The sequence below is a fragment of the Bombina bombina genome, chromosome 2 (assembly GCF_027579735.1).
Source record: "Bombina bombina isolate aBomBom1 chromosome 2, aBomBom1.pri, whole genome shotgun sequence".
NCBI lineage: Eukaryota > Metazoa > Chordata > Amphibia > Anura > Bombinatoridae > Bombina > Bombina bombina.
This window is the reverse complement of record NC_069500.1, coordinates 744,481,050-744,494,457: the sequence shown is the minus strand read 5'-3', so window position 1 is coordinate 744,494,457 and position 13,408 is coordinate 744,481,050.

The window sequence follows — 13,408 nt, the reverse complement described above, 5'->3', positions numbered from 1 at the left end:
TTTCGCAAATGATCGTGAACGGGCGAACCGGGCGAACCGCCATAGACTTCAATACGCAGGCGAATTTTAAAACCCACAGGGTCCCTTTCTGGCCACAATAGTGATGGAAAAGTTGTTTCAAGGGGACTAACACCTGGACTGTGGCATGCCGGAGGGGGATCCATGGCAAAACTCCCATGAAAAATTACATAGTTGATGCAGAGTCTGGTTTTAATCCATAAAGGGCATAAATCACTTAACATTCCTAAATTGTTTGGAATAACGTGCTTTAAAACATCAGGTATGATGTTGTATCGATCAGGTAGTGTAAGGGTTACGCCCGCTTCACAGTGACAGACCAAACTCCTGCAGCGGGTACAACATCATCATCGTCACACCGTACGCCAATGTGTGTAATGCTAACTCCTCTGACAGATCAAGTGAAGCGGCTGTGGTGCTAGTGTTGGTGGTGGCGGCAGGCGGGCGAGTAGTAACTTGAGAGGTGCCCGGAGATAAGCTGGAGGAGGATGGTGAGTCAAGGTTCCGAGCGGAAGCTGTAGAAGATTGGGTGTCCTGTGTTAGCCAGTCAACTATGTCCTCAGAACTTTTAGAGTTCAGGGTACGTGGTCTCTGAACACTGGGCATTACTCTAGGGCCAAAGGGAATCACAGCACCATGACCACGACGGCCCCTGCGGGGTGGCCTGCCTGTCATTTTTTTTTTCGATTAGTGGTACTATGCGTGCAAGCTACTGTGACAACAGATATGAGTGGCACTGTGCACTGGCAGAAGTTGACAGAGTAGACGCTGTAGGCCTGACACACACGCTTGCAGACAACTAACTGCTATTCAATCTATTACAGTCAAAATTGTATTTTTTTTTAATGTACACTACTGTTACACCAGATATGAGTTGCACTGGTGTGATACTGTGCCCTGGCAGGCCCTGAAACGCACACGCGTGAAGGAAACTGACTGCTATTATTTCACAGTCAAATTTCTAGTTTTTTTTTTAACCCCTTAAGCACCAAGGCCATTTATTTCCCTTAAGGACCAGGGCTATTTTTATACATTTCTGCGGTGTTTGTGTTTAGCTGTAATTTTCCTCCTACTCATTTACTGTACCCACACATATTATATACCATTTTTCTCACCACTAAATGGACATTCTAAAGATACCATTATTTTCATCATATCTTATAACTTATTATTAAAAATATTATAAAATATGAGGAAAAAATGGAAAAAAACACACTTTTCTAACTTTGACCCCCAAAATCTGTTACACATCTACAACCACTAAAAAACAACCATGCTAAATAGTTTCTAAATTTTGTCCTGAGTTTAGAAATACCCAATGTTAACATGTTCTTTGCTTTTTTTTGCAAGTTATAGGGAAATAAATACAAGAAGCACTTTGCTATTTCAAAACCACTTTTTTCAAAATGAGCGCTAGTTACATTGGAACCCTGATATCTGTCAGGAATACCTGAATATCCCTTGACATGTATATTTTTTTTTTAGAAGACATCCCAAAATATTGATCTAGGCCCATTTTGGTATATTTCATGCCACCATTTCACCGCCAAATGAGATAAATAAAAAAAAATTGTTCACTTTTTCACAAACTTTAGGTTTCTCACAGAAATTATTTACAAACGACTTATGCAATTATGGCATAAATGGTTGTAAATGCTTCTCTGGGATCCCCTTTGTTCAGAAATAGCAGACTTATATGGCTTTGGCGTTGCTTTTTGGTAATTAGAAGGCTGCTAAATGCCACTGCGCACCACACGTGTTTTATGCCCAGCAGTGAAGGGGTTAATTAGGGAGCATGTAGGCAGCTTGTAGAGTTAATTTTAGCTTAAGTATAGTGTAGTAGACAACCCAAAGTATTGATCTAGGCCTATTTTGGTATATTTCATGCCACCATTTCACCGCCAAATGCGATCAAATAAAATAAAAATGTTCACTTTTTCACAAACTTTAGGTTTCTCACAGAAATTATTTACAAACAACTTATGCAATTATGGCATAAATGGTTGTAAATGTTTCTCTGGGATCCCCTTTGTTCAGAAATAGCAGACTTATATGGCTTTGGCGTTGCTTTTTGGTAATTACAAGGCTGCTAAATGCTACTGCGCACCACAGGTGTTTTATGCCCAGCAGTGAAGGGGTTAATTAGGGAGCTTGTAGAGTTAATTTTAGCTTAAGTGTAGTGTAGTAGGCAACCCAAAGTATTGATCTAGGCCTATTTTGGTATATTTAATGCCACCATTTCACCGCCAAATGCGATCAAATTTAAAAAAAACAATTTTTTTTGCAATTTTAGGTTTCTCACTGAAATTATTTACAAACAGCTTGTGCAATTATGGCATAAATGGTTGTAAATGCTTCTATGGGATCCCCTTTGTTCAGAAATAGCAGACATATATGACTTTGGCGTTGCTTTTTGGTAATTAGAAGGCTGCTAAATGCTGCTGCGCATCACACGTTTATTATGGCTAACAGTGAAGGGGTTAATTAGGTAGTTTGTAGGGAGCTTGCAGGGTTAATTTTAGCTTTAGTGTAGAGATCAGCCTCCCACCTGACACATCAGACCCCCTGATCCCTCCCAAACAGCTCCCTTCCCTCTCCCACGCCATAATTGTCCCTGCCATCTTAAGTACTGGTAGAAAGTCTGCCAGTACTAAAATAAAAGGTTTTTAATTTTTTTAAGAATATTTACATATGCTGTGGTGTAGCATCCATCCTTAGCCCCCAACTTCCCCCTGATCCCCACCAAAACAGCTCTCTAACCATCCCCATCTGCCTTATTGGTGGCCATCTTGTGTACTGGCAGCTGTCTGCTATTATTTCACAGTCAAAAAAGTTTTTTTTTTTTTTTTAAATGTACACTACTGTTACCCCAGATATGAGTGGTGGCACTGGGCAAGTGGGCACAGTATACGCTGTGAGCCTGACACACATGCTGGCAGGCAGGCAACTGCAATTAGATTACACAGGAAAAAAAAAAAAAAAAGCAGACTGATGTTCTAGCCCTAAAAAGGGCTTTTTGGGGTGCTGTCCTTAAAGCAGGGATCAGATGAGTCCTTCAGGACTGTAGTGGACACTGAATACACTAGCCTAGCTATCGATTTCCTAATTAAATCAGCAGCAGCTACACTGTCCCTCCTCTCACTAAGAATACAGTTTCAGAATGAATCTAAAATGGATGCTGTCCAGGAGGTGGGAGGGTCTGGGAGGGAGGGTCTGCTGCTGATTGGCTGGAATGTGTCTGCAGACTGTGAGGTACAGGGTCAAAGTTTACTCAATGATGACGAATAGGGGGCGGACCGAACATCGCATATGTTTGCCCACCGCAGCAAACACGAACAAGCTATGTTCGCCGGGAACTATTCGCTGGCGAACTATTCGCGACATCACTACTGGACACCCTTTAGGCGTGGTAAGTACCAGATCCTCCAGAAAACCTCCATTGCCAGTAAAACAAAATGATCTAGACCACACACGAGGAGGGGAGGATTTAAAGAAAAAAACAAGAAGCAAGAAGAAGTAGATATTATCTATAATTTAAGTGATAGACCTCTAAGTTTGGAAGAAAAAAGTTTGCTGAATAAGGGCCTGTCTTTTGTCCCCACACCAGCACTGGACACATTTAAATTAAATGTAGAAATCTACAAGCTACAAGGGCAACTTAAAATTAAAGATTTCTTTAAAAATAGTGAACAGATCACACCTAGCAAATTTAAGACTCTGAGTAAATTTGACCCGATTAACCTCAATCCTTCAATTCACAGCTTTTTGCGCATGATTAGTGAAATGTGTGAACAAGCCAAAGTGGAAAATGTATTCCCTAATCTTTCAAAGGGTGAGAAATCGGCTCTCACAAGTTTAAAGAATGATCACACTATTATTATTCATGCGGCTGATAAGGGGGGTTCAATCGTAGTTCAAAATTATTCTGACTACTGAAAGAAAGCCTGTAGACAATTAGCTGACAGCTGTGTCTACTGGAAACTTAGAGGGAATCCTATGAACTCGTTCAAGAAGGAATTGGACCACATATTGAAATGTGGGTTTGAATCGGGTATGATCGATGAAAATGAATTTGAATTTATGACTACATCATTTCCGGTTATTCCGGTGTTATATCTTTTGCCTAAAGTACACAAGACTTTGATAAACCCCCCTGGCAGACCAATTGTGTCTGCCCAGGGTTCTTTGTGTTCTAATGTGGCCATTTTAATAAATCATCACCTTCAACCGGTTGTAAAGGAATCATATTCCTTTATACTAGACTCCCCCTCACTCATCCGAAAGTAATTGAACTGGAAAGATCTTAGCCCGGATGACCTATTAGTCACAATGGATGTGGACAGCCTGTACACCGTCATCCCTCATGGTGGCGGTGTGCAGGCGGTTAGATCCATGATCAGTGAATCATTGGCGTATTTGGGACCACCCATTGAGTTCCTATTAGAACTTCTCACGTTTTGTTTGGAAAAAAAATTTTCAAATTTGAAAAGAAGTTCTTTTTACAAGTGTCAGGAATAGTGATGTCGCGAACCTAAAATTTTCGGTTCGTGAACGGCGCACTCAAACTTCCGGTATTGTTCGCGAACCCGCGAACCGCGCAAACCGCCATTGAATTCAATAGGCAGGCGAACTTTAAAACCTACAAGGACTCTTTCTGGCCACAATAGTGATGGAAAAGTTGTTTCAAGGGTACTAACACCTGGACTGTCGCATGCTGGAGGGGGATCCCTGGCAAAACTCCCATGGAAAATTACATAGTTTATGCAGAGTCTGCTTTTAAGCCATAATGGGTCTAAATCAACTAACATTCCCAAAGTGGCTGTCTCAAAACATCCCAGACAGAAGATAGATTGATAGATAGGATAGATAGATATACATAGATTGATAGTTAGATAGAATCGATAGAAGAGAAATAGATAGATTTGTTAGATATATAATTACCCTAATAAATTCTAATAATTAAACATGCGTTCTTGGACCCAACTAGCTTGTGTTAATTAGTACTTTTCTTAGGACTTTAATCCCTGCCCCCCCCCCCCTATCGGGGGTGTTCTATATGGCCTGCCAGATTACCCTGAAAAATTATAATAATAAGACATGCGGTCTGCTACCTATTTTAACTAGGTTGTGTTTTAAGTACTACCATTCTTAGCACTTTAATCTCTGTAACTCCCCCTATTTGGTGAGGTCTATACGGCCTGGTTGATTACCCATACAAAATATAATAATAAGACATCTGCTCTTGGTATGCAACCCATGGTAACTATGTTGTGTTAATTAGTAATGTCCTTCGCATTTTAATAGCTGTTACTCATACTTACCCTATTGGTGGAGGTCTATATGGCTTGCATGATTACCCTTACAAAATATAACAACCAAACATATGCTCTGGGACCCATGGTAAGTAGGTTGTGTTAAGTAGTACTGTTCTTTGCAGTTTCATACCTGTTACAACACCAAATGGTGGCAGGTCTATCTGGCCTTCATGATTAGCTGCACCCAAACCCAAAAAAAAGCCGAGTGGTCTTAGACTAACACCCATGGCTAACTTGGTTGTTTCAATTAGTACTATTCTTAGCACTTTCATCCCTGTTACGGGTGGTCTACATGGCCATCATGATTAGCCGAACAAAATACTACAATCCAACCTTTGCTCAGTCTTCATAGGCCCTTCATTGTCTGTATTTTGATAGTACAGTTCTTATTATTTTTATAGCTGATACAACACCGAATGGTGGCAGCTCTATATGGCCTGCATGATTAGCCGCACCCAATACAAAAATAAATCCAAGCGGTCTTGGATTAACACCCATGGCTAACTCTGTTGTTTCAAGTAGTACTATTCTTAGCACTTTCATCTGATTATCCCTGTTACTTCCAGGACTCTCGGTGGTGGTCTACATGGCCATCATGATTAGCCTAACCAAATACTACAATCCAACCTTGGCTCAGTCTTCCTAAGGCCCTTCATTGGCTGTATTTTGATAGTACTGTTCTTATTAGTTTAATAGCTGATACGACACCGAATGTTGGCAGCTCTATATGGCCTGCATGAATAGCCGCACCCAAAGCCAAAAAAAAGCCAAGCGGTTTTGCACTAACACCCATGGCTAACTCTGTTGTTTCAAGTTCTACTATTCTTAGCTCTTTCATCTCATCCCTGTTACTTCCAGGACTCTCGGTGGTGGTGGTCTACATGGCCATCATGATTAGCCTAACCAAATACTACAATCCAACCTTGGCTCAGTCTTCCTAAGGCCCTTCATTGGCTGTATTTTGGTAGTACTGTTCTTATTAGTTTAATAGCTGATACGACACCGAATGGTGGCAGCTCTATATGGCCTGCATGAATAGCCGCACCCAAAGCCAAAAAAAAGCCAAGCGGTTTTGCACTAACACCCATGGCTAACTCTGTTGTTTCAAGTTCTACTATTCTTAGCTCTCTCATCTCATCATCCCTGTTACTTCCAGGACTCTCGGTGGTGGTGGTCTACATGGCCATCATGATTAGCCTAACCAAATACTACAATCCAACCTTGGCTCAGTCTTCCTAAGGCCCTTCATTGGCTGTATTTTGGTAGTACTGTTCTTATTAGTTTAATAGCTGATACGACACCGAATGGTGGCAGCTCTATATGGCCTGCATGAATAGCCACACCCAAAGCCAAAAAAAAAAGCCAAGCGGTTTTGCACTAACACCCATGGCTAACTCTGTTGTTTCAAGTTCTACTATTCTTAGCTCTTTCATCTCATCCCTGTTACTTCCAGGACTCTCGGTGGTGGTCTACATGGCCATCATGATTAGCCTAACCAAATACTACAATCCAACCTTGGCTCAGTCTTCCTAAGGCCCTTCATTGGCTGTATTTTGGTAGTACTGTTCTTATTAGTTTAATATCTGATACGACACCGAATGTTGGCAGCTCTATATGGCCTGCATGAATAGCCGCACTTAAAGCCAAAAAAAAGCCAAGCGGTTTTGCACTAACACCCATGGCTAACTCTGTTGTTTCAAGTTCTACTATTCTTAGCTCTTTCATCTCATCCCTGTTACTTCCAGGACATCTCAGTGGTGGTGGTCTACATGGCCATCATGATTACCCTCACCAAAATATAACAACAATACGTGCGTGCAGGGAACCATGGTAAGCTTACTTCCTTTTGCAAAATCGAGTATAACAGTTGCAGGCAGAGTTTCTGACCCTACATTATGGCTGCACCTCTCCCTAAAAGAGGCATGTGTTACAGAGTCTGTGGGCATGTATGCAAAGAGCTGGCCTGCCTAAAAAGAGGAGCAAGGCTGTACAGGTTGTTCTCCTTCAGCTGTTTTATACGCTGTCCCACGGCCACGACCCTCAACAACCACAACAGAATGAAACACGACATATGCCATCCTTTAGAACAACCGAGTACAGGTATGGCATTGATTTTAGTTACACGGCAATATTTATTATGAACCGTGAAATAGAAAACAAAAACATGATTGAACACCCAGTACAGTACAGGTCATTCTCCTTCTGCCTTTTTAGAATAGTGTTCCGGACCCCCAACAAAAACAACAGCAGGAAAGATGACATATGGCATCCTTTTGAACAATAGATGACAGGTAAGACATCGATTTTACAAAGCCATAGATAATTTTTTTGCAACTGTGAAATAAAAAAAACATTGATTGGACACCCAGCACACTTCTTTATCCTTAGGCCTTTTTATAAGAGGCTCCCGGAGCCTCAACTGAAACAACAGCATGAAAGAGGACATATGGCATCCTTGTGAACAATTGATTACAGTTAAGGCATTGATTTTAGAATCCCAGAGATCATTTATATGACCCGGGAAATAGAAAAAAACATTGATTAGACACCCGTTACACTTATTTATCCTCAGGCCTTCTTAATAAGAGGGTCCCGGTGCCTCAACCGAAACAACAGCATGAAAGAGGAGATATGTCATCCTTTTGAATAATAGATTACAGGAAAGGCATTGATTTTAGAAACCCACAGATCATTATTTGCAACCGTGAAATAGAAAAAAACATTGATTAGACACCCGTTACACTTATTTATCCTCAGGCCTTTTTAATAAGAGGGTCCCGGAGCCACAACCAAAACAAAAGCATGAAAGAGGAGATATGTCATCCTTTTGAATAATAGATTACAGGAAAGGCATTGATTTTAGAATCCCAGAGATCATTTATATGACACTTGAAATAGAAAAAAACATTCATTAGACACCCGTTACACTTATTTATCCTCAGGCATTTTTAATAAGAGGGTCCTGGAGCCTCAAGCGAAACAACAGCATGAAAGAGGAGATATGTCATCCTTTTGAATAATAGATTACAGGAAAGGCATTGATTTTAGAAACCCACAGATCATTCATATGACTCGTGAAATAGAAAAAAAAAATTTATTAGACACCCGTTACACTTATTTATTCTCAGGCCTTTTTAATAAGAGGGTCCCGGAGCCTCAACCAAAACAACAGCATGAAAGAGGATATTATAACAACAAAATAGAGGGGGCGCTAAAGGTGCAGGGGTAACTCAGTGCAAAAAATGAATCACTATGCGTAGATAATACAGAACAATTCAAATATCACAAGGACCAAACAAAATAAAAATGAAAAATATATATATGAAATAAAAAACCTTTGAATCCTTGAATAAAGGATAATACAGAGATCAAAGTCTTTCTTTGAAATGTATGACCGGATGACCGGAGAAAATGGGATATAGAATGTTCATATGTGGGCTGCCTCCTCCTCACCGACTGGTCCGGGTATAGCTGAAAAAGTACAAGAAGACAGAGGGGCGCCTCATGTGTGGTATAATCAGATGGTATGATACAGAACAAACAGAATGGAGCCAAATGAGTACTCACATACTATTGAAGCACACCTATGTGCTGGTAGAGACAAGCTGCAATTTCAGATAGGTGTGACAGCTCACCCTCCAGGAAAAACTGTGTAGCTGGTGAGAGATTAAAAAACAAACAAAGAAAGCACTACATGTGCAGACCATTAAAGGTATAACCGGCAATATCTCTTGGATGATACAGATGGGTACTCACATACTCCTGTAGCACACTTATGTGCTGGTAGAGGCAGGCTGTAACTTTATGACAGGTGTAGCAGCTCACCCTAGATGTAGATTCTTGGTTGTGCAGGGGTGTAGGTCCCAGTGAGCAATCAGCAAAGGCAGAAGGTAGGAAAAGAACTCCACGCAGAGTACATTTAAAATAAAATGTAGCTATTTATTAAAAACAAAGATAAAAAAACAACACAGCAGTTGTTTATGATGAGTGGATAAAAGGGTATACAGTGGCACCCCTCAAATGCAACGCGTTTCTCGGTTAGAACCGTTTCATCAGGCATATATTCATTCAACATCCTACCTCTGCCTTAAATAACAAACTAACAGTTATCCACCTCCTTACAAAGGGGTGTGTTTCCTAATTGATATCTAACACCTGTCTGATGACATCAGATCTTCTAATTGCAACAGTTTTTCACATAGAGTAAAAACCACATTATACACATGTAAAGTATTTTAGCAATAGTATCCTATACTAAACAATAATTAGACAATCCAATAGAACACTGTATGTTTGCATTTAAAGAAAAAAAAAATGATATTGACCCACAGTTATCAAAGGGTTATTTGATCTATGTTCCTATTCACACAATGTTTATAATTCAAAATATATATTGGGAATGTTATCTTCTATCCATAGTCAAAAACTGGGCTAGATTTAAACATATTGTTAGTATGAGGAACAACCTACTGTGCGTTAGACCCGTATTAAAAAATATATATATATAATATGAAAAGAGGAGATATGTCAACCTTTTGAATAATAGATTGCAGGAAAGGCATTGATTTTAGAATCCCAGAGATCATTTATATGACCCGGGAAATAGAAAAAAACATTGATTAGACACCCGTTACACTTATTTATGCTCAGGCCGTTTTAATATGAGGGTCCCAGAGCCTCAACCGAAACAACAGCATGAAAGAGGAGATATATCATCCTTTTGAATAAAAGATTACAGTAATGGCATTGATTTTAGAAACCCACAGATCATTATTTGCAACCGTGAAATAGAAAAAAACATTGATTAGACACCCGTTACACTTATTTATCCTCAGGCCTTTTTAATAAGAGGGTCCCGGAGCCTCAACCAAAACAACAGCATGAAAGAGGAGATATGTCATCCTTTTGAATAATAGATTACAGGAAAGGCATTGATTTTAGAATCCCAGAGATCATTTATATGACCCGGGAAATAGAAAAAAACATTGATTAGACACCCGTTACACTTATTTATCCTCAGGCTTTTTTAATACGAGGGTCCCGGAGCCTCAACCGAAACAACAGCATGAAAGAGGACATATGTCATCCTTTTGAATAATAGATTACAGGAAAGGCATTGATTTTAGAAACCCACAGATCATTATTTGCAACCGTGAAATAGAAAAAAACATTGATTAGACACCCGTTACACTTATTTATCCTCAGGCCTTTTTAATAAGAGGGTCCCGGAGCCACAACCAAAACAAAAGCATGAAAGAGGAGATATGTCATCCTTTTGAATAATAGATTACAGGAAAGGCATTGATTTTAGAATCCCAGAGATCATTTATATGACACTTGAAATAGAAAAAAACATTCATTAGACACCCGTTACACTTATTTATCCTCAGGCATTTTTAATAAGAGGGTCCTGGAGCCTCAAGCGAAACAACAGCATGAAAGAGGAGATATGTCATCCTTTTGAATAATAGATTACAGGAAAGGCATTGATTTTAGAAACCCACAGATCATTCATATGACTCGTGAAATAGAAAAAAAAAATTTATTAGACACCCGTTACACTTATTTATTCTCAGGCCTTTTTAATAAGAGGGTCCCGGAGCCTCAACCAAAACAACAGCATGAAAGAGGATATTATAACAACAAAATAGAGGGGGCGCTAAAGGTGCAGGGGTAACTCAGTGCAAAAAATGAATCACTATGCGTAGATAATACAGAACAATTCAAATATCACAAGGACCAAACAAAATAAAAATGAAAAATATATATATGAAATAAAAAACCTTTGAATCCTTGAATAAAGGATAATACAGAGATCAAAGTCTTTCTTTGAAATGTATGACCGGATGACCGGAGAAAATGGGATATAGAATGTTCATATGTGGGCTGCCTCCTCCTCACCGACTGGTCCGGGTATAGCTGAAAAAGTACAAGAAGACAGAGGGGCGCCTCATGTGTGGTATAATCAGATGGTATGATACAGAACAAACAGAATGGAGCCAAATGAGTACTCACATACTATTGAAGCACACCTATGTGCTGGTAGAGACAAGCTGCAATTTCAGATAGGTGTGACAGCTCACCCTCCAGGAAAAACTGTGTAGCTGGTGAGAGATTAAAAAACAAACAAAGAAAGCACTACATGTGCAGACCATTAAAGGTATAACCGGCAATATCTCTTGGATGATACAGATGGGTACTCACATACTCCTGTAGCACACTTATGTGCTGGTAGAGGCAGGCTGTAACTTTATGACAGGTGTAGCAGCTCACCCTAGATGTAGATTCTTGGTTGTGCAGGGGTGTAGGTCCCAGTGAGCAATCAGCAAAGGCAGAAGGTAGGAAAAGAACTCCACGCAGAGTACATTTAAAATAAAATGTAGCTATTTATTAAAAACAAAGATAAAAAAACAACACAGCAGTTGTTTATGATGAGTGGATAAAAGGGTATACAGTGGCACCCCTCAAATGCAACGCGTTTCTCGGTTAGAACCGTTTCATCAGGCATATATTCATTCAACATCCTACCTCTGCCTTAAATAACAAACTAACAGTTATCCACCTCCTTACAAAGGGGTGTGTTTCCTAATTTATATCTAACACCTGTCTGATGACATCAGATCTTCTAATTGCAACAGTTTTTCACATAGAGTAAAAACCACATTATACACATGTAAAGTATTTTAGCAATAGTATCCTATACTAAACAATAATTAGACAATCCAATAGAACACTGTATGTTTGCATTTAAAGAAAAAAAAAATGATATTGACCCACAGTTATCAAAGGGTTATTTGATCTATGTTCCTATTCACACAATGTTTATAATTCAAAATATATATTGGGAATGTTATCTTCTATCCATAGTCAAAAACTGGGCTAGATTTAAACATATTGTTAGTATGAGGAACAACCTACTGTGCGTTAGACCCGTATTAAAAAATATATATATATAATATGAAAAGAGGAGATATGTCAACCTTTTGAATAATAGATTGCAGGAAAGGCATTGATTTTAGAATCCCAGAGATCATTTATATGACCCGGGAAATAGAAAAAAACATTGATTAGACACCCGTTACACTTATTTATGCTCAGGCCGTTTTAATATGAGGGTCCCAGAGCCTCAACCGAAACAACAGCATGAAAGAGGAGATATATCATCCTTTTGAATAAAAGATTACAGTAATGGCATTGATTTTAGAAACCCACAGATCATTATTTGCAACCGTGAAATAGAAAAAAACATTGATTAGACACCCGTTACACTTATTTATCCTCAGGCCTTTTTAATAAGAGGGTCCCGGAGCCTCAACCAAAACAACAGCATGAAAGAGGAGATATGTCATCCTTTTGAATAATAGATTACAGGAAAGGCATTGATTTTAGAATCCCAGAGATCATTTATATGACCCGGGAAATAGAAAAAAACATTGATTAGACACCCGTTACACTTATTTATCCTCAGGCTTTTTTAATACGAGGGTCCCGGAGCCTCAACCGAAACAACAGCATGAAAGAGGACATATGTCATCCTTTTGAATAATAGATTACAGGAAAGGCATTGATTTTAGAAACCCACAGATCATTTATATGACCCGTGAAATAGAAAAAAACATTGATTAGACACCCGTTACACTTATTTATGCTCAGGCCTTTTTAATACGAGGGTCCCGGAGCCTCAACCGAAACAACAGCATGAAAGAGGAGATATGTCATCCTTTTGAATAAAAGATTACAGTAAAGTCATTGATTTTAGAAACCCACAGATCATTATTTGCAACCGTGAAATAGAAAAAAACATTGATTAGACACCCGTTACACTTATTTATGCTCAGGCCTTTTTAATACGAGGGTCCCAGAGCCTCAACCGAAACAACAGCATGAAAGAGGAGATATGTCATCCTTTTGAATAAAAGATTACAGTAAAGGCATTGATTTTAGAAACCTACAGTTCATTATTTGCAACCGTGAAATAAAAAAAAACATTGATTAGACACCCGTTACACTTATTTATCCTCAGGCCATTTTAATACGAGGGTCCCGGAGCCTCAACCGAAACAACAGCATGAAAG